The sequence below is a fragment of the Numida meleagris genome, chromosome 1 (genome assembly GCF_002078875.1).
Source record: "Numida meleagris isolate 19003 breed g44 Domestic line chromosome 1, NumMel1.0, whole genome shotgun sequence".
Classification (NCBI taxonomy): Eukaryota; Metazoa; Chordata; class Aves; order Galliformes; family Numididae; genus Numida; species Numida meleagris.
The window spans coordinates 179,099,421-179,120,499 of record NC_034409.1 but is presented as its reverse complement, the minus strand read 5'-3'; positions in this window follow the sequence as shown (position 1 = coordinate 179,120,499).

Sequence of the window (21,079 nt, the reverse complement as noted above, 5' to 3'; positions counted from 1 at the left end):
TTTGCTGTAGATCCTGGATCAGATTTAAGGGCCCTATGAAGATGTCTCAAATAGCTTAAGGCATCTCAAATTATAACAGGCACAGTAAGTGAACTGTGATCTTTAGTCTGTTTAGGTAATTTATTTTCACTTCTCCATTGACTAGATCTCCACAGAGTACAAAAAGACCTCAGACACATAATTCTCCTATAAACATCTACATTTAGCTATCTTAATCATGAGCTGAATATTATATGCATTTATCTTTTTCTAAAATAATTTCAGCTCTAATACAACCAAGTGCAGTTGTTAACATTAGTACTTACACTTATCTACGGATTAATTATTACCTGTCTGCAAATTAAGCGAACTCTGAGGTAGTGTCACACTAAGCCAAGACTACTTTGACATTTGTTATTATATTTGTTGCTTTTCATTCTGCACCTCCATCCCTTCCATGCTTGTGGTGTATCATATTAAACATCTGCTAAATTCAATATCAGTACACATTTGCTGGATTGTCTAAGGACCTCACATGCAAAATTAGTCTTAATCAATTGTTATTGCTGAATTTCACATGGGGACTATCCTGGGAATTGAATGTACGAGTCCAAAGTTGAATTTGCCTTAGTTCACTTAAGAACAGAGCCTGAGGAGTACAATTTTACACAAGTGGTCGTAAGCATTGGGTGAGGTGAAGAAAGAGCAGTACCTGTCTTTTGCTGGCCTTTAGTAATTCTGTATTGTTTTTTGTCCTGGTAGGATGTCAGGATGAAGAGCAAATATTCCTTAAGTTGATGTAGAAGCTCCAGTGTTCTTCTGCCATCTCAATGTGCAAGCATATCTTCATCCACATTTGGATGATTACATCGGAATGGAGCTCCTACGGCTCTCAGCAGAGCGCACCCAGTACACTAATTCTAAAAGCAGGAAAAGAATGGCAGTCCAAAAGGAACTGCAGACATTTGTTGTAAATGAGGATTAATGACAACTGTTATAATAAATGTGTAATTGGTATGCAACAGGCAGGTAAACTTCAGCTAGAATAGATAAGAAGTGACCACTGAAATTATAAATAGAAGTTTGGAATCATTTCCTTTTCTAAATGAGATGAATGTCACAGATCGCACATAACTTATTGATTTCATAACAATTGTGTTGAATGTAAGGTCAGACAAACTGAAACTAGTAAATAAGAATCATAGAATAATTTAGGTTGGAAGGAACATTTGAAGGTCACCTTCTTCAAACCTCCATTTAAAGCAGGTCCAGCATTGGAGGGAGATCCAACTTGGAAGTTATAGAGATTGCTCAGGTCAGTTCTGCTAAACTTTGAAAATCCACAGTGTTGAGGCAGCGTAACATCTATGGGCAACTTTCTCCAAGGTTTGACCCTCAATAGGAAAATATTTTCATAAGTTCAAAATCTTCCTAATAATTTTGTGTAGCTCTGCACTGACAGTGGTTTCAAAATTGTAGCAATGCATACTCCGACTATCATTCCCTGAGGCAATTCCCTGCTGTATTATTATTTGTGCAGCTGAGCTCAGAACCTGGACCAATCTGTTAGGTTAGAGCAAAGGCAAACTGGCATCATCCTTCAGAGGAGCATGTGCTGCTGTCAGCATTTTCTTTGGGCTAAAAGGAGGATTCACTCTCTTAGCTCACCAGTCCATCACCTTCCATTAGCACCAAACATTAAATAGTTATAAAGGCGTTGCCTAAATTTCTTCTTAAAAAGTGACATATCTCTAATAACTTTAAAGAACTTTGATAAGGCTAAACTACTGAAGTGGACTTTAAAGCACTTTAAGCGGAATAATATATTTTTCTAAGATTGTAGAAGGAAAGCATAATACTTTTTCAGTTACTATATTTTATCTATTCCAGTGAGAATTCTGGTACTAAGGCACAGATTCCACTGAGCCTCACATGAAATGCAACCAGTGGTGTAGATGGAAAGTTCTGATCTGGTGAAACTTCTACACCTACTTTGGTCTTCTTGTGTAGGAGTTTCAGGGAGTATGGAAGATATAAGACTGTAAAAGTTTAAATCCAGTAATTCTGTTGAAGCATCTTGATACGTATTACAGTAGTCATCAAGTCCACAGCAATGTGAAAGAGGTGATGCTTTCCCTTCTTCCACCATGCCAGGGTATGTGAGAGAATTTCCAGACTTTGTTGGGCAGATCAGGCCACAGGACTGCAAAAAAAAAAAAGAACATCTGACAACACTGTTGATATTTGGGATGGCAGTAACTTTTAATATCTCCAGTGTAACTACCTAGAAACTTGTATGATGTAGCATATCCAATTGATTTTAGATGACTGTTCATGGGGGATATCACCATGCCTTACTGTCATGGTTTTATGATTTTTGGTTATTGGTATTCCATATCATAACATCTGGAGCACTGGGAGTTAAAGAGTTAATGCTCCAGTTCCATGGACTGCTGATTTTCTGTGTACCTGGTTCTCAAAAGAGAAGAACTATATACCTCAGAGGACTTTGCATTCAGACGGAAAGATAAAACTCCTCGCAAGCCGCAGGACGCTCTTTTTTGCTGCCTGGGAGCGCGTGTTTGCCCGCCATCCTGCCTTAAATTCTTAGAGTAAGGCCATCAGTTCCAGACACTCTCTCTTTCTCATGTTATTTGATTTATTAGCCTCAATTCCAATTATATTGTATTATATTGTGTTATCTTGCATTCCGATATCATATTTAGTAGATTAACTTTCCTCCTCAGATCATTGCCACTGTTCTGTTTTTAGGCCCATCTCCCATCTTCCTACCCTTTCCCCTTTTTCCCTATCCTCTTTCCCCTTTCTGAAGGCAGGGGCCCATGGGTCCCCTGCCCCACTGGTCACAGAAACACGCCAAACTGGCCTGTAAACCATCAACAACCTCCCCCCCAACTCCTTTTTTTTGGGGCTGGTGGGCCTGTGGGCCTGCTGTTCCCCTGTCATGGACACAGACAGAGCTAGAGATAACTCTGTGACAGTTACCAATCTCCTCTGCTTTCTGTTGATGAAGGAAACCAAGGATGACTAATTCATATGTCAACATTTACACTGCAGATGTCTACACTTGATGAGGAGACTCCTACTTGTGGAGACCTAAGTCTAACAAGCAAATTGTGAAAAGGAGTGAGACTAGCTCTGCAACATCAATCATACAAGGACAGAGTGACTGGCATCACCTCCAAAGTGCATGTTTATGACATTCGGTTTCACAACATCTGAAGCCTGGAGGTAGCTTGTTTCCCACCTATGTGTAAACAAGCTATTTAGGACTCCCTCCTGTTCTCACTTCTGCTGTTTACAGGGCGCCACCACCTAGAGATAACTGATCGCCCTCAGCTCCAAAAGATTATGTTGGTTCGCACACATTTAATTAAAATTGCTGATGCCACTAGTGAGCTGGTGCGAGCCTTCATTATGGCAACAGCCAGATGGCCTGAAATTGAAATTCTCTAAGTAGAGGTGAGGGAATGTGAGAATGCATCTCCCTTCTGGGGCCTGATACTAGATGTATCTGCAGCACACCTCAGGCACTGCTCTCCAGATGGAGAGGGCAGAAGGCAGGTCAGCACAGCTGTCCTGAGGACCTCTGGAGGTACAAGGCAGCTCTCTCTGTGCATTTCACCAGGTTCACAGAAAGCACATGAACCTGTATCTCCTATGATTGAAGTGAGATAACTGTTATCAGTACAGACATTTCTGCATTCATGATTCTATGATTCTATGTTACTCTGTTAATGCTTAACTCTTCACCTCAAGCGGCACAGAAGAACTCCAGCCAGAACAGCCAATCTCCCATTATTTTAATGGGATTTGGGCTGTGGGCTCACAGCCCTGCTCCAGGTAAGACATCTGAACAGGTTTCCACCTCTTTCATAGAGGCCTAGCACATTGCCTGTTCTGCAGTTTCTCTTTCACCACAGCCTTTAAACCTTGGTTTACTACTTAGCGATTGAAGAAAGCAAGATCTATTTTCCACTGTTTTTCTCCATACTTCTCTTCAGACTTATTGGCAATTTCTCTTTCCAAGAGACTTTTCAAGGTGTCTGAACGTCCCTTTGCATCCCATGGAACACTGCCACCTTTTTCAGGACTGGAGATCACGCAAAAGCAAAAGGTATAACTGAAAATTGAATCATTTATATAAAGGCTAGGTATAATAGTTCAGTTCATCTTTTAAATATATAGGGAATATTTAGTGCTAACTCTAACACAAAGCAATGAAAAGAAATCACTTTTTGAAACACTGAATTGTATCATTCCCACCCAAAAAACATAGCAAAAGAAAATATCTTCATTTTAAAATAAGTAATTATCACTGTGATTAATGTTGAGAAAGTATGCTTGCTCATTCTCTAGAGACATTTCTGAGTTCAAGGGAGATGCCATGGAGCTGCAGCAGCCCTCAGAAAAGAGGCTGTTAGACAAGCTGAATTGCACTGATAACCATGTCAGACTCAGGTTTGATATTTTCCAAGTATGAGATCAGTCACTGAAGGCTTTGAAATGGCAAGCATGATGCAGTTGAATCTGAAACTGTTCCCAAGTTTCAGAACTGAAGGGGAGTTGTCTTTCCTAAGCATGTAGGCACAGCTTCTAGCCTGTCTCCTCTTACCCTGCATCAAATAAGATCAGGCTCAGGAGTGAGGGTGTATGTAGGGCCACTGCTTTCAAACAGGCTGCTTAATAGAAGATGAAAGCTGATGTTCCAATGCTGCTGCTCCCTTCTTCCCCCATTATATTTGTCACAGGGGACATGCAAAGCCTGAAAGAAGACTGCAAGACATCTGAGCCAGCAGCATATAGAGCTGATAGGATTGCAATCATGCTCACCTCCCCTCCATTCAGACCTGGCCACCTGATTTTCACAATCCCTATTAAGACTGAAAGCCAGGAGTTACTGTGACATTAAATTAACCTGGGAAAAATAATCCATTAGCATCAACATTTTGCTTCTACTTTTGGCAAATTCTGTGCTGTGTTTCCATAAATAAGCCATGGCAATCCTGTACCAAAGAGGAAACGGGCTGACATTTCCACCCAGCATTGTTTGTGAAGACCCCTCTTTCTGAAGACCACTGGAACCTGTAGGGACTGTGCGTGGTAGAACAGCACTAGCAGTTTGTGGTCCACAGGGAAAAAAATCTCTGGAGATTTATCAGTCACACCACAGGCAGCAGAGGCTTTTGTTTTCCAGTCGATGTAGGGAAAGTGAAGCCCACCCCACCAGAGTCATACCACGTCATCTTACCAGTCTCAGTAGTGGTCACACAGTATGCACACAAGTCACTCTGTGCGGTATCCATCTGGCCACCTGTAGATCAGATGAGGTCCCCACTGGCTGCTTTCCTGTTCACAGTGCTCCTGTTGTTCCCCCACCCTTCCAGCTGTCTTTCCTTAATTTAAGGCCCACAGCATCTCATATGTGTGGCATATTCCTGTCACACCTCCCTCTGTGTAAGCCTTGCTCATCCCTGTTTTGAATTTCCTTCCCAGCTCTGGGTTCTCAAAAAACTCATTGTCCCTTCCAAGTTCTGCTCACTTACACTATACTCCAAATCTTTCTCAAATCCAGTGGGGTTTCTTCCACTACTGCTGTAGCTTGACTGGCTTCTCTGTGCCAAGAAGTCTTCATTTATCCCCACTAAATGCCGTGATTTTGTCACCACCCAGTCTACTCCTGTGAAGCAATACAGTACAGTACTTCCAGTCCTCCATCAGTCCTCACCTCAGATGAACTTCTACACATCAGACTGCTGACACTGTTGTTGCCAGACTCTTCCCAGCTGAACCACGTCCATCCCATTCCAAAAGCAGTTCAAGCTCAGACCTAAAGAGAGGGCACAATTAAAGCTCACTGACTCTTTCATGTATATTGCAGACAATATTCTTAAATTTAGTATTTTTTTAATATTTATAATTTATTTTTTCTGCAGAAGCACAAGGGTACTAGTTCATTTTGTCTTTGTTATAGCGAACCTTTTCTTGCAGTAAATCTACAGTCACTCATCTTTCATTCTGCATTTCTGTAGTAGGTTGTTCTTACTTAAGCATGTATTTTTGCATTTGTCCATCTTAAATTGCATTCAGGTCTTTTTTATACAATCTACATAATGTGTTATCTTTGTAGAAAACTTCAATAATTCATATTGTATGGAAGAGAATAAAGGGAAGAGGAAGGAGACAACGTACTTTAATTGTGAGAAATATTGATTCCTTGTCACTAATTGACAGCTGCAGTGCAATTAATATTTAGTACTATCGATTTTGTTTTCAAAAATTTTCTTGCTCAAATGGTGATTTCCTTCAAAACATTTTGCAGGGAGGCTGCGTCTAAAGTCATCACTTCAGAGTTATTTTCAAAACGATGGTATTCAATGTTTTTGTGACATTAGGCACAGACAATGTTAGGTTGTTATGGCAATAGAAGTGATGGGATGACTTCACGGAAGCGAGTGACATTACCTTGACAGTTTTGGAACATCTGCTTCATTTATGAGTTTGGCTATGAAGAAAAAAGACAGATGACGATTTGTAAATATATAGCTCTTCCATACATATAGTGCCAAATATCCTAACTTTCCTCTGACTATGTCTGAAAGAAGTTAAAATAATTCAACAATACTTTGTCAGGCCAATTTACTGTGATATTCATTAAGAAAATAAGATTTATACTCAAATATTAATTTTATTATATGGACAAAAAACACAGTTATGTAAAGGTGATATATCTGAAGGGTATCCCAGCAGACGAAAAGTGGAAGAAAAAATTTCTAGGCAGGAAAACCTATTTTTCATTTCTGCTTATGTAAAAAGTCTGGATAATTCCTAAAATTGAATAAAAAATATTTGTTTATTAAAGTGATGCTAAGACAAAAGACATCCTTTCCTGGAACATCCTTTCTTATGCTCTTTGAAGGAAGAAAGAATAGGAAAGGAAAATTTTGTATGTTTTCCAAGAGTGGTATTGAAAATTTTCACAGGACATCAGCGCATGACTAAGTGCCACTGAGCAACGTTTCAGTCAGTGTGAAGCTTGGGGTCAGCCCACAATGAAAATAAGGAAAACACGCCAAGCACCACAGCTCCAGCTACCATTACTGTCAAACAGAAAGATCCACAGATGAAACAGCAACAAAGAGTACTGCAGCAGTATTCACAAAAATGAACAGTACTTGGAGAAAACCCTTGGAATGAGATGTAGAATAGCCAAATCTTTAGCACCAAGCTGTTATTAGTGGTCAAGGAGAAATCCAAGCCTCTTGTTTGCACAAATTCAAAGGGAGACCATTCCAAGGGACCAGAGAGCATCTCCAGAAACAGCGTGTCAAGAATTGCTTACAGAGAGCTGAAGGGACACAGAGGCAGTGAAAGGACAAAACGCAGTGGTCTAAAGTTGCAGCAGCGGAAAATCCATAGACTTCTAAACAAAATTCTCAGAGGAGCAGGTCAAACATGGGGCCAGGCTGCCCTGAGGTGCTGTGGGGCCCCATTCTTGGGGACATTTAAAACTTGCTGGATGCAGTCCTGAGGAACCTGATCTACCACTGAGCTTGGATGTCCCAGCTTTGAGAGGGGATTGGTACAAAAAACCCCCAGTGCCTTCTTGCAGCCCAAATTATTCCATGCTTCTCTAACAAGAAGCAACTACATCCCTATTCTCACAGCAGAGCTAAATTAAAGCCATTGTTTCAACTCCTCCAGTTCTCTGATCTATCTTTCAGACCACTGGCATGTCAACATTGTGGGGGTGAGGACAGAAGAAACCTGCTTCCAGTGCGAGTCCAGTGTTGTACGACATTTCTTCTCCCTGGATAACACAACAGGCATGCTGAGCACATGCGCTGGCTTCTACACTTCCCATTTGTTTTGGGGAACACTACTGTGGACATGTGGCAGTATGAGCACCAGAGAGCATCCATCAGTGGCTTGAAAAGCTATGTAAAGGTTGTTGGCAAAACACTGCTTTGTGAGATGGAGTCAGACATGCCTAGTATCCCCTCACCCTAACCCTTCATCTGAGATGATAGATTCAAAACACATTTTGTCTCTGCATATGTCTTTTTCAGGATCTCCAGTCTTACCATTTTTTCCTGCTTTTTATTTCCCTGCTGCTTCAGAATTGCCCATCTGCTCATCTCCCAAGATAAGCATAAGAACATGCAAAAACAACGTTTTGCTGGAAATTATAATATTTCCTAAACATTCCCAAAAACTCATCCAAAGCAATAATGTTTTTATTTCACCAACATACTCAGTACTAAAAACATCCAGAGAGTTCTTTACCAGTCTGTACAGCAAAATTCATTTTATGTTATGTCATAGAATCATAGAATCTTCTGAGTTGGAAAGAACCGTTAAAGGTCATCTAGTCCAGCTCCCATAAATATAAATAAACTCCCAAATAAAATAAGAAACAAATCAACAAATAAGCAAATAAATTATATGAATATAAATAAATTCCAAAAATATCCTTTTATATTCGATGTTTTCCTATGTATCTAAAAATGATGATCCCCTCCCTGGTCTAGTAAATTCATTAAATTTTAAAAATAGTAATAATAACAACAATAGAAGAATCTATATGAGTTGTAATTTTTCACATTTTCATTTATTCCTTCATTTAATTGTTTTGTTGTTGTTGTTGTTGTTGTTGTTTTTACGATCTGTATCTCACAATTGACCTTCTGAGGGCTTCACTAAAACGAGGGTCCCTAATGAAATCACACAGCTCTGCTGCTGCTCAGTGGTACACCTAGGGACCAGGAATGAAAAAAATATATTCAGAGGTACCAAGTGAGAATAACTAACTCCTTCTGATATATGAAAGAGCAGCAAAGCTGAATTTACCAGCCATGAAGAAACAGAGCAATGTTTTATGTTTGAACTCTTCCATATAGATTAGACATGATGATTACCTGCGACCAAGCATAGGTGACCAGCATCAACAGTTTTAGCACCTCCAGATGCTCTCCTAGTTTTTTGGTATTATGGCCTACTAAGCTGAACCCCAGATGTTTCCAAAAGACTCATTGGGCTTTACCGTTGAGGCCATTTCTCATGCAGGAGTATTATCTGAGTGGTGAAAACACAATACTGGGATTGTGAGAGCAGTAATACCTTGGTTACATCTGATTCAGCATACAAGTAATTGACACCATGATTTGAAGAGGAAGATACAAATCATTGTGAGCTGACTCAGTGATTGATGAATTAGTTAGTCATTAGCTGTCATTGATCAGACCGCATGTGTTCAAGGGCCTCCATCTACACAGGAACTCAGCTATTCCATCAGCATCCTTGAAATGCAGTCCTAATCCTACTGATTGCCTTCAAGCCCTTGGATTTACGAACTGGAGGGAATGGGAAATGAGATTACTGCTAGCACTGCTGTTCGAACTACTGCTGTTGCAAGCATTATGTGTCCAGCATTCATCGGTACTGCATTGATGAGATGACTGTAGTAATGGGTGAGAATGCAAGCAGCCAGCCTGCATACAGCCATAAATGCTAACCTAGTAGGTAGATGTAGCCTTCAGGAAACTTCTTTCACTGTAAAAAACTGTCTATCCTAATCAAGATACCCTAAAAAACATTCATCAACTTTCCTAGGGATTACAATTTCTGCAAATCCACTTTTCTGTCGTCAAAGGCAAGCACTCAATTAGTCAATCACCTCCTAAAATATCCATGCTCCAATAAGCAACCCAGATGCCGCCTGCAGCATGTGATGGAGATCAGTGATTGCTTAAGGATCAACTGCAAAATTGGCACCCCTCTGAACTTTGCTAAAATTATTTTAACAAGCATCATCTAGGAAACTTGCAATGGCCTTGAGCTTCTCACAAGTGCTATTCTGATAATGTTATTCACTGGAGAAGCGTTTCCAGACATTGGCTCTACAATCTGAAATAGTGCTGTTGCTAAACTAAAGAATCTAGAGAGTGATAAAAACAGTTGCTTGGTGGCCAAAAGAGAAAAAAGTAGCAGGGTTGTCCAGCATGAGACTAGGGTCACACTAAAAGTATATTTGATTAGTGCAGTGTTCTGAATTTTGAATTCTTGGCCATCAGTGTGGAAGCAATGAGTCAGGAAGACAAGGGAATAAACAGGTTTCTGGGACAGAAGGATCAGGTCACTGAGCAGAATATGCAGCAGTGTGTACTGGAAGGTGCTGTGAAGGTTGTAGTTTAAGGTGTTGATCATGCACAGAATTTAACAGTCACCTGCACAGCCAGAGATCCTGATTCACCCATTCCAATGGGGAACGGACACCGTTACTGTTACTGGTAAAAAAGGAGATGAAATACATAAAACCCTTGCACCCCACAACACCCTTCTTCCTCCTAACCTCCTTGTTCGCCTCTGCTCCTTTCACCACCAGGTACCAGGCATTTCCCAAATTCCTGCTACTAGAAGACTCCTCATTTTACAGTTACATTTTACATTTTGCAGTTGCTTGACCTTCTAATGGTTGAGATACAAGAAAGAGGGATATTTTCACCTCTAAATACGATTTTAGAACAAAGTCCCAGCAGAAAAAAAGGAGATGTGGATAGAGAGAGTGCTGGGAGGTTATCTCTGTTGGCGGAGCATGGAATTGTACCAGAGTAAAAGGAAACTCTTGGAAAAAGACACCAAGTTGAAGGATTGCAAGGAGACAAAGAGCAGCTATCAGCATATCACATCATGCATGTAGCAGTAAGATGACTGAGAAAACACTGATGGTAATGGGTGCACTCACAGTGAGGTGCAGGCTGGTCATTTGGTTTCACGGGCTAATCCTGTATGGTGGTTTTCACAATCTGATCTTTGTGTGGAGGATGTCAATTCCCATTTCATGATACCCACCTAGCACCTGGAGTGTGTGCCTTGTTGGAAAACTGGGACCATGAGCATTGACTAGCACGGGCAGCCTGGGCAATGCTTTGCACTCTTCACTCACGTCTACAGTCCAGAAGGGAAAATTACAGGTATCTCATCAGGCCGCATGTATGCCAGGGGCAGCAGGACTTCTCATGCTGGTGCTGGGCTTTCACATACCACTTAGGACTGACTTAAAGACATTGAGTGAAAGAAAATTTAGATCCTGTTGTTTTGCCTTTGTCTGCAATAACACTACCAGCAGAAATCTCCTATGTAGATATTTCTAAACTTTAATCAAGAGGATCCATTCCCTCAGATAAATTAAATAGCTTTATTTTTAATATACTCATTCTACAGCAGGCTTTCCCCACCTCAGTCATTCTTGAGCCACGTGTCCCTGGGCTCCTTTATCACAAGCTTTACTCACTCATACTTCATATATTTGAAAGATTCATCAACCCAAGAAAACCTTGGCGTGAAGGAAGGAGACTTCACAGCACAACAGTGAGATTTATTCAGGTATGTTCAGGTGAAGACAGAGAACTCCTCCACTCTGCCCTTATTCTGCTGCAGAGCTGCCCATGTTTCTCTTCTGAGATGTGACACACTTGCTGTCCCAGCTGTAGCCCAAGTGCTGAGATGCTCCCATCTGCCACTTCCTTACCTGCAGTCAGCAAGTGCATTAGACGTCAGGGAGAAATTTTTCACTGAGAGGGTAGTGAGGCCCTGGCACAGGCTGCTCAGAGAAGTTGTGGATGCCTCATTCCTGGAGGTGTTCAAGGCCAGGTTGAATGAGGCCCTGGGCAGCCTAATTTAGTGCCTGATCTAGAGGCTGGCAACCCTGCCCATGGCATTGGGGTTGGAACTAAATGATCTTTGAGGTCCATTCCAACCCAAGCCATTCTATTATCTGATGATCCATGGCCAGCAGCCTTTGCTGGACGCTTAGGGAATAAAGGGATAAGTCGGGTACCATGCTGGTACTCCTGGGACGGTTTTCTCCCCAGAGCTGGTGGCAGAGCAATGCAGCCACCCAAACCCAGAGCAGACACAGACTGCAAGATGGAGGACAAGGTGGAATGAGAGCCCGACCACGCTCAGCAGTGAGTTATCATCACATGCTGCTGAGAACATGTGATGACTTTTTGCCTGCCTACTCCTAGTGGGCCTGTGACCTCATTCAGTTAATGTTGGTGGGAAATGTAATGAGTAGGTGAATACGTCCTCCAAATTGGTATTTCAGGCAGAAATGATTAATTTATATATATTTGATAATTGGTGTTGCATTTCTTGATTTGATTTCTTTTGGATGATTTCCAATATACCCCCACACAAAGAATCATAGAATCATGGAATCACAGAATCATAGAGTGGCCTGGGTTGAAAAAGACCTCAAAGATCATCTAGATTCAACCCCCCTGCTATGGGGATGATCACCAACCACTAGACCAGGCTGCCCAGAGCCACTCCAGCCTGGCCCTGAATGCCTCCAGGGACGGGGCATCCACAACCTCCCTGGGCAACCTGTTCCAGTGCATCACCACCCTCTGTGTGAAAAACTTCCTCCTAATATCTAACCTAAATCTCCCCTGTCTCAGTTTAAAACCATTCCCCCTTGTCCTATCACTATCCACCCTCATGAACAATCATTCCCCCTCCTGTTTATATGCTCCCTTCAAGTTCTGGAAGGCCACAATGAGGTCTCCCCAGAGCCTTCTCTTCTCCGAACTGAACAAGCCCAGTTCCCTCAACCTTTCCTCATAGGAGAGGTGCTCCAACCCTCTGATCATCTTGGTCGTCCTCCTCTGAACTCATTCCAAGAGCTCCGCGTCTTTCTTGTGCTGGGGCCCCCAGGCCTGGACACAGTGCTCCAGATGGGGCCTCACAAGAGCCGAGCAGAGGGGGACAATCACCTCCCTCTCCCTGCTGGCCACTCCTCTTTTAATGCAGCCCAGAACACAGTTGGCCTTCTGGGCTGCCAGCGCACACAAGAAAAATGACAAAAAGTTTTTTTGGTGACTTCGCTTTGCATTTGTCACTAGTATGCCACAAAACGCATAGGGTGCTTTTTGTGGGGATTTTTTGGTGTCTTGTTTCTTTTTTTGTTTGTTTTCTTCACAATATGTGTGAGCTGCTAAAAGTTACCAGTCAAATTCCCTTGGAAATTGAATTTCTGTGTAATCCTGGGAAAAACATTGCACAGGTAATAGCAGGGCTGGCTATCCCTAGATCACTCAGTACCTTGTGGCTTCTGTGTTTATCTACAGAGAGGACCACATCCTGAGTTTCACTCTCATGCAGTCTTTGCATCTTCTCTTGTGCTTCTGAAGAGATGAAGTGCTTGGTATTTTTGTGATGACGTTGTCTGTCCATTTGTAACCCCACTGAGTCATCCTGGTGCTGTGTCAGGCTTCGGTGCAGATGTATAGGAAATCACTGGAAGAGAGTACAGTGAGAATTGATTTGAGGCATTCTTTCTGTTTCTGATTAAAATATGCTCAGCTCTTGCAAACCTGTTTATCCCTGGAGATTCCCGCCAATATAACAGTGTATCAAATGATTGCAGAAATTCACAGAAGTGCCATCGGAGGTTGGATTTCTGTAAGAAACAAACCAAAATCCTAGACTGAAATATCTAGAGTTTGGGGGAGTGTTGGGTTTTAGTTCTTACAAATCCCTCAATATCCCTTCCTTTAATAGTTACTTACAATAAATACCTACCTTCTTCCTTTTGCTCAGTCCCTGCTATTTCCCTTCCTTCTCCATTATACAAAAAGCTTGTCTGTGGCAAAAATTCCAGGCAGTCACTCTGCATATGGTTGGCTAAATCAGAACAGGACACTTCGTTCTACTTTCCTTCTCACTACATCAACTTAAAAAGAGACTAAGAGACTTCAAACTTCAGTTTGAACTCCAAAATGATTTTATATTTTTTATAAAAATGGCAAAGGGGCAGAGATAAGGTTAGAATAAATCTTTCCCATTAAAATGCCAGATTAAAAAGATCAGAGTGGAATTTACATTTTGAAGAAACAAAGATACTAACATAAACCGAGATTAATGGGAAAACACTGGTTCCCCTAAAAACAAACAAAAACAGGGAGTCAAACTCCACATTTGGATCTGTTGTACTGAAATCTGCTTTCTTGTATCCCTTTTTGTATATCAAATTAAAATTATCCCTGAACAGTGAAGTTAGTCATTGTAACACATAAACGATATCTGCTCACTTATCTTAGACCCCCATCCCAGAGCAGTTCCATGTCCAGGGCCTATGGCAAGCAATTCTTTCAGGGAAGTGTGTTATACAACCAGCATGAGCAACTCCACCTCACCATCTGGTTGTATGATTTTATTTTCCTTGGTGCACGCCTAATTTTCTGACAGTCTCACCAGGCAAGTCCATCATATGTTCTGGAGGAACAATTTCAGCCTGAAATCTATTTATTTCAGTCTCATCCCATCAGTTTGAATAATCAGTATGAACACTTCTTAGCAACAGACCTGGCTTCTTCTTTTCTCTTTTTCAGTTTCAAATAAGTTTTTTTTAATTGTGATTATTTTTGGCTCAGGAGATTTTGAGTCACTGCACATGATGCCCTCTTGGTCACTGGATAGATGTAAGCACTTTAAATTTCCTTAGGATTTATTGGTATTGGAAATTTGCTTTCTTTTTGGGAGCATCTCCAAATTCTTCAGCTGTCCTTGCTCTCAATCCTTTTCTTCTTCTCTAGATCCATTTCCCAGCATTACAGGAATGATGGTGAATATGCTGTGCAGCAGGTAGAAGACTCCCTGTCCCAGGACCTAGACCACACTGGGCGTGGGAAATAAAGTAAAACAACAACCTTCTTCCCACAGGGGTGAATATGACCCAACCACAAATATCATACGTATCAGATTTGTAGCATGCATTTGGATAGTGGCAAGTCCATGCACTGGATAATTTATCTGCATCACCTGTGGGCTCCTACCCTGGAGTCCTTGGTCTCCATCTCCATCAGAACCTATATTCTTCTAAACCTCTTCTGGGTTATATGAACACGTACATACATACATGTTCACATACACACTTTTCTATTCAGATCTCTATCAACTAAAGAGCAGTAAAGACAGTACTGAGCACAGGGAGCTTCCTCTGGTGTAGGCAATGGGGAGGATATTATCACAATGCTGGTGAGCCACTCTGGTCAGTAAGAGCCATGCTCCTGTTACCATCGGTGCCATGTAAGAAGCCCTGCTGAGCACAAGAGATGGGAACAGATAACGTCCATCCAAAGGTTTTTCCCTTCTATTTTGCAATGGTAGAGCAGGTTTGAGAGGAGGCTTTTCAAAGCCTACTCCATTTTCACTGTTTTGTTTTTTTCCCCTAAACTCCTTCTGAACTGGTGGATGAAAACGCGTGAACTGCAGCTCTCAGAGCTCCATTTCTTGTTCCCACAAAGGTTTTTGTTCTACAGGAAATAATTCTTTTCTACAAAGTGAGTAAACACATGAACCACTCAGACTTAACAATGGTCATCTATCAAAAGAGACAGTGTGAAAAGGGCACGAGGGACTCATTATTTGAATGGGTTTGCTCATCCTGAATAAAAGCTGGCATCTCCAAATAGACTGAATTTTCTTTTCTAGAGAACAGTCCAGTTAAATTGACAAGTGTCTGAGTAAAGCCTACAAAATAAACAGCCTTGTCTCCTCCTTGCAGAAACGTTGTAATTTGTATAAATACTGCAGATGGGAAAACAATTTGAAGGAAGGGAAGCTGGCAGGCCACAGGAAGGAGGAGGAGCTGGCTGTGCACTTTGATGCGCAGAAAGGATCCTTTTGTGATACAAACGAAGCAGGGCAAGTCTTCATGGTTGCTTCTGCCTCTGAAAGAATTGCTTCCAGAAAATGTTGTCAAGATGCTTTAAAGAGAAACATTTTAAAAATACTGATCTAATATAAAAGGTCAAATATAAATCACTTTTTTGAAAACTGTGTTACAATGCATCTTTCATTTGACAGAAATGCTGTTTTTTCAGTCTGAGACATATCAGAGGTAGGTGATTGCCTTTAGCTTGTCTGTTAGAGTAAGAGCTTTACCAGACACCAGTCTGGGATAGTCCACAATTTCTCTGCTGTATTCACAGGTGAAAAGATCTCCCCAGACCCAAATTGTAACAGGAACAGCACTAGTTCTTTTACGTATATTCTACTGTTAGGCATTCAGAAAGCCATTAGTTCTCTCCACCATTGTATGCAAAGTTTTTTCACCTTTTCTCAGCTGCTGTTCTGCTGCACCAGTGTAAAAGAATACACACCAGAAATGGAGTAACTGATCACCTGATCTAGCTTCACAGCATTTCTCCTGAATACTCTTCAGTGAAGCAGTTTGCTGTGCTTGTAAGCAGCCTGCAGTCTTGCAAATAAAAGACCTCAGCATTAATAAAAAGTATATAGAGGAGTAGAGACATTTCCCTTTAAAAGTCAGCTGAATACAAGAGTAGGTAGAAAAGCATATTGGTTCTGGAAAGCCAAGAGGTGAAGTGTAAGTCCTGCAGGCACTGATCTTCACCCTAAGGAGGAGGAGGAGGCCATGGGCCCAGCAGCCAGCCTGTGCTCCCAGGATCATTTCACCTGCTGCCCTGTTTCCCCATGTCCATCTCTCTCTTGTTTAAGTGTTGTAGTGTAGTGGTCACGGTCATGGTCACAACATATGAGGGTCACTCCTTGTGATCATGGGTTATCAGAAGCCCTTAATAGACAGGAACACAGAGGCCTGGTTTCCATAGATTTTTCTATTACAGATTACTACTAGTAGAACAGTGTATACTCCAAGCTATTATCAAATTACCACTAGGAAAGCAAGCATTTCTTACAAAAGTAAAGCAAACATATACATTAAAATTTACTACCAAATTTAGACTTCAGAATACTTAGGGTCAGAAGCACCCATTTCAAGGACAGAATACCTGGCCAGTTGAACTACTGCTTTTTTTCAACAAAACCTGCACATAGGTTGTATATTATGTGAAATGTTATTGACACTCATGATTAGCCCCAAAGGTGAATGAGGCTAATTGATACTGGAAAAAGTCCTGATTCAGAGATGATGCATGGAGTCAGCCAGGCATCCCCGATGAGGCATCCATCTGTTCTGGACATCTCCTGCAGAGATCTTGTGACCAGAACAGCTCTCAGAGTTGCTAATCTGGGGTAGATAGGGAGTTAATCTTTATACCTGTAGCTACACAAGTGGGGTAGGACATCATTTCCTGAAACAGGTGTTGCTGACTTTTGCTTTACTGGGAGGTGACTTTCTTATCATGGTTTCTTTGCCCTGCCATCTTGGGGCCCCCTAGCTAAGTGGATACTCATTTTTGTCAGTGGTTTTAGGGGGGTCACCCTTATGGCTGCTCATGTCACCTAGTCACTGCTTTCAGCTTTCTTTATAACCATTGTCACAGCAGAGTGTGTACTACTTACCTTAATAACCTAGTCCCCCTGCTCCCTTTTCCCTTGAACTTCCACCCAGATGAACACTGAACCTCAATCCTTTCCAAAGTATTGGACAGAAGATGATGTTGGCACTGATCTCTTAGGCATGGTCAGATGAACAAACTCTCTTCAGAGTACACGAGCTTGGAGTTTCTGAAGCATGTTTAACTCTACGATTTCTGAGTGTTGGGATCTCACTACCAATCCTTGGAAAAAGGGTGAGATATCGGAAGGATGGCAGGTGAAATAGGAGACAGAAAACCTTGAGGTGTAGACCAGCGCAAAAGTCAAACAGGAAAGAAACAACATAATTTTATTACAGAAATAAGAATACTTTACCTAGAGATTTTCTCATCAAATCGGCTGATTCTTTAAGGATACATTAGAACACGAATGTCACATTATTGAAGCAAAACAATAGTTGTCTGTCCAGAAATTCTGAGCCTGATACTGGTTCCCAGCAAGGACTTCAGAGAAAAGGGCACCCTACTGTGGTTGACCATAACCCCAGGGCATAAGGGTGCCATCTGATCACAAGGCTATAGCCCTCCCCACTGTTAGTCTCTTAGCACAGCAGTTCTGGCTGTCTTTGCAACCCTCTGGCACTCCCTCCTTGAAGACTACAGCTATAATTCTTCCCCTGTTAGGGTAGGGCACTTCCTACATCCTATGATACTTTTGAAGTTGGTTGCCATTTTAGAGAATTGTTTGACTCACAAACACTCCTGCAACAGAGAAGAAACCATTTGGAATTTTTTTTTTTTTTTACAGGCCTGGTATTCAGCAGCAGCAGTAGTAAGATCAACAGCTCATTTCTCACAGTCCTTGGGAAAGTTACAAGAAGTTGTTAATGGTTTTCTCCAGCACACTGAACAGATGACTTAAAGATCTGCACTCCACTAACAGAGTAATGCACAACGGCTTTCCATGGAAGAATGTCTAATTTATATCTTCCCTACTTTGCAAACCAAAACTTGAGAAAGTGCTTTTCAAACTTCAGTTCTCTCTTTCAAGTTCTTATTTCTGTAATCTTTTACTATCTCGGTGAGATAAATATCAGTCTGAAAAGCAGTGTTCAAGTAACTAAATTGACAGAGGAGCAAAATTAAAAATTTGCTCCTTCCTTTAACTCTTATAAAGCCCATGATGGGGCTATCCATCAAGAGTGAGCTATCTCAGGATTGATCACAAGTCTGGCACAATGTAATTACTGAACCAGAAGCATTGCATTATATAGCATGAAATGAAATAGCAACTTTGCTTTCCACATTATGAACCTGTTGACTAATGATGGAGTGTTGCAATTAGAAAATATGGAAGTAACAAGGCAAGGAATTCCATGGTCTGCTAATGTGTAGAATAAAACTACTGATAGTGTGAAGTAGGGAAATTAAAAACAGTAAAAGTGTAACAGAAAATAACAGAAGTATTCTTAATAAATTATAAAAGGAGGGAATGAAAGTGTCCTCTAAAGTAGGTCAAGTTTAAAAGGATTATGTGTAGTGTGTAAAAAGGGCTTCTTCTATTGTATCAGTGAACCTGTGTTTTTGCATTATGCTTTCTGATGTTTGAGAACTGGTGCATTCATTGGCATGGTAACTGTGACCTAGAATTGGGTTTTTCTTTAGGAAACCAGGAAGGAAAAATGATGAGTCCAGGAGTGAGAACCCAGCGCTCCATCCTGGAGTCCAATTTCATGCTGTGTGAGTGACAAATGGCCAGATCACAGAGAGACACAGAGCCAAAAGCACTGGTAGCATAACTAGTTGTTTGAAAAGACATCATTTTGGTATAAATCAGCCAAAAAGAAAAAAAAATAGAATGAGAAGAATGAGAGGAAATGATGAAGTTGCCACAGGTCAGTACTAAAGGGGTTCTTCCACACTGTCCTCATGTTGCCTGGAACACGTTTTTTCAAATGAGGTGGATATCTGGAATAAGAAAAGGTCGAACTCTTGTTTTAAAATGCACTTTATTTTTTGAAAATTGGATTATAATCTTTTAGTAGTCAGGATACCCACTACAAACATTCAGAGTCATTGATGTAAAATGAACCAGATAACGTATGTAAGAACCTGGCCCATTTACAGTTTATCTTACTGTCAGCTGCAAACTTCAGTAGTCTCTGACTGATGGGTTAAAATCAGGGATCGGTCCAGTAAAGGGCATCTAGTGGTTGGGGTCTGCTACAGGCCACCTGATCGGGGGGAGTCTATTGATGGGGCCTTCTTGCTTCAGCTGCAGGAAGTGACACGCTCGCAGGCTCTTGTCCTGATGGGGGATTTCAACCACCCGGATATCTGCTGGGTTAGCGGCACGGCGGGCAGCAGACAATCCAGGAGATTCCTGCAATCTGTTGAGGATAACTTCCTGATCCAGGTATTAGATGGACTGACACGAGGTGAAGCCTTACTGGACCTGGTGCTCACCAATGCGGAGGAGAGCATTAGACGGGTTAAGATTGGAGCCAGCCTGGGCTGTAGTGATAATGCCCTGGTGGAGTTTGTGATCTTGAAGAATGTAGGCCTGGCAAAAAGCAGAGTCAGGACCCTGTGCTTCAAGAGAGCAAAATTCCGGCTGCTCAAGCAACTGCGGGGTGGGATCCCCTGGGAAACTGTCCTTAAGGGCATAGGAACAGAGAAGAGCTGGCAGCTCTTTAAAGACACCCTTCTGAGAGCACAACAGCTCTCCATCCCCCAGCAGAAGAAGTTGAGCAGGGGAGGTGGGCGAGCGATGTAGTTGAGCAAGGACCTGCAGCTTAAACTGAGGGAAAAGAGGGAAATATACATGAGGTGGAAGCAGGGTTGTATAGCCTGGGAGGAATACAGGGCTGTTGTCCGCATGTGTAGAGATAAGAACAGGAAAGCCAAGGTGCGCATAGAGCTGAACTTGGCTGTGGATGTGAAAAATAACAAGAAGGGGTTCTGCAGGTACATAGACAGGAGGAGACAGGTCAAGGAGAGTGTTTCCTCTCTGATAAAAGGTAGTGGAGAGCTGGCTTCCTCAGACACAGAAAAAGCTGAGGTGCTCAATGAGTGCTTTGCCTTGGTCTTCACTGGTGGCCAGGTTCCCTGTGTCTGCCAGGACCCTGAACATCTTGGTGTGGGTGAGAGGAGCGGATTCCATCCCACTGTAACAGTGGAACAAGTCCGAGACCTCCTCATGAAACTGAATGTATGGAAGTCCATGGGGCCAGATGAGATCCATCCCAGGGTTCTGAGAGAGATGGCTGATGTGGTTGCTGAGCCACTCTCCGTCATATTTGAAAAATCAGGGCTGTCTGGTGAAGTCCCCGATGACTGGAGAAAGGGAAACATTATTCCATTTTTAAGAAAGGGAGAAAGGAAGACCCGGTGAGCCTCACCTCTGTGCCTGAGAAGATCATGGAGCAGATCCTCCTAGAAGCTATGTTAAGGCACATACGAGACAAAGAGGTGATCCGAGACAGCCGCCATGGCTTCACCAAGGGCAGATCTTGCCTGACCAATCTGGTGGAGTGACAGCATCAGTGGATGGGAGAAGGGTGACAGATGTCATCTACCTGGACTTCTGCAAAGCCTTTGACATGGTTCCTCACCACATCCTTCTCTCTAAATTGGAGAGGTATGGATTTGAAGGATGGACTGTTCGGTGGATTAAGAATTGGTTGGCTGGTTGCACTTGGGCTGGGGCAATCCCAGGTATTTGTACAGACTGGGAGAGGAGAGGAGAGGAGAGGAGAGGAGAGGAGAGG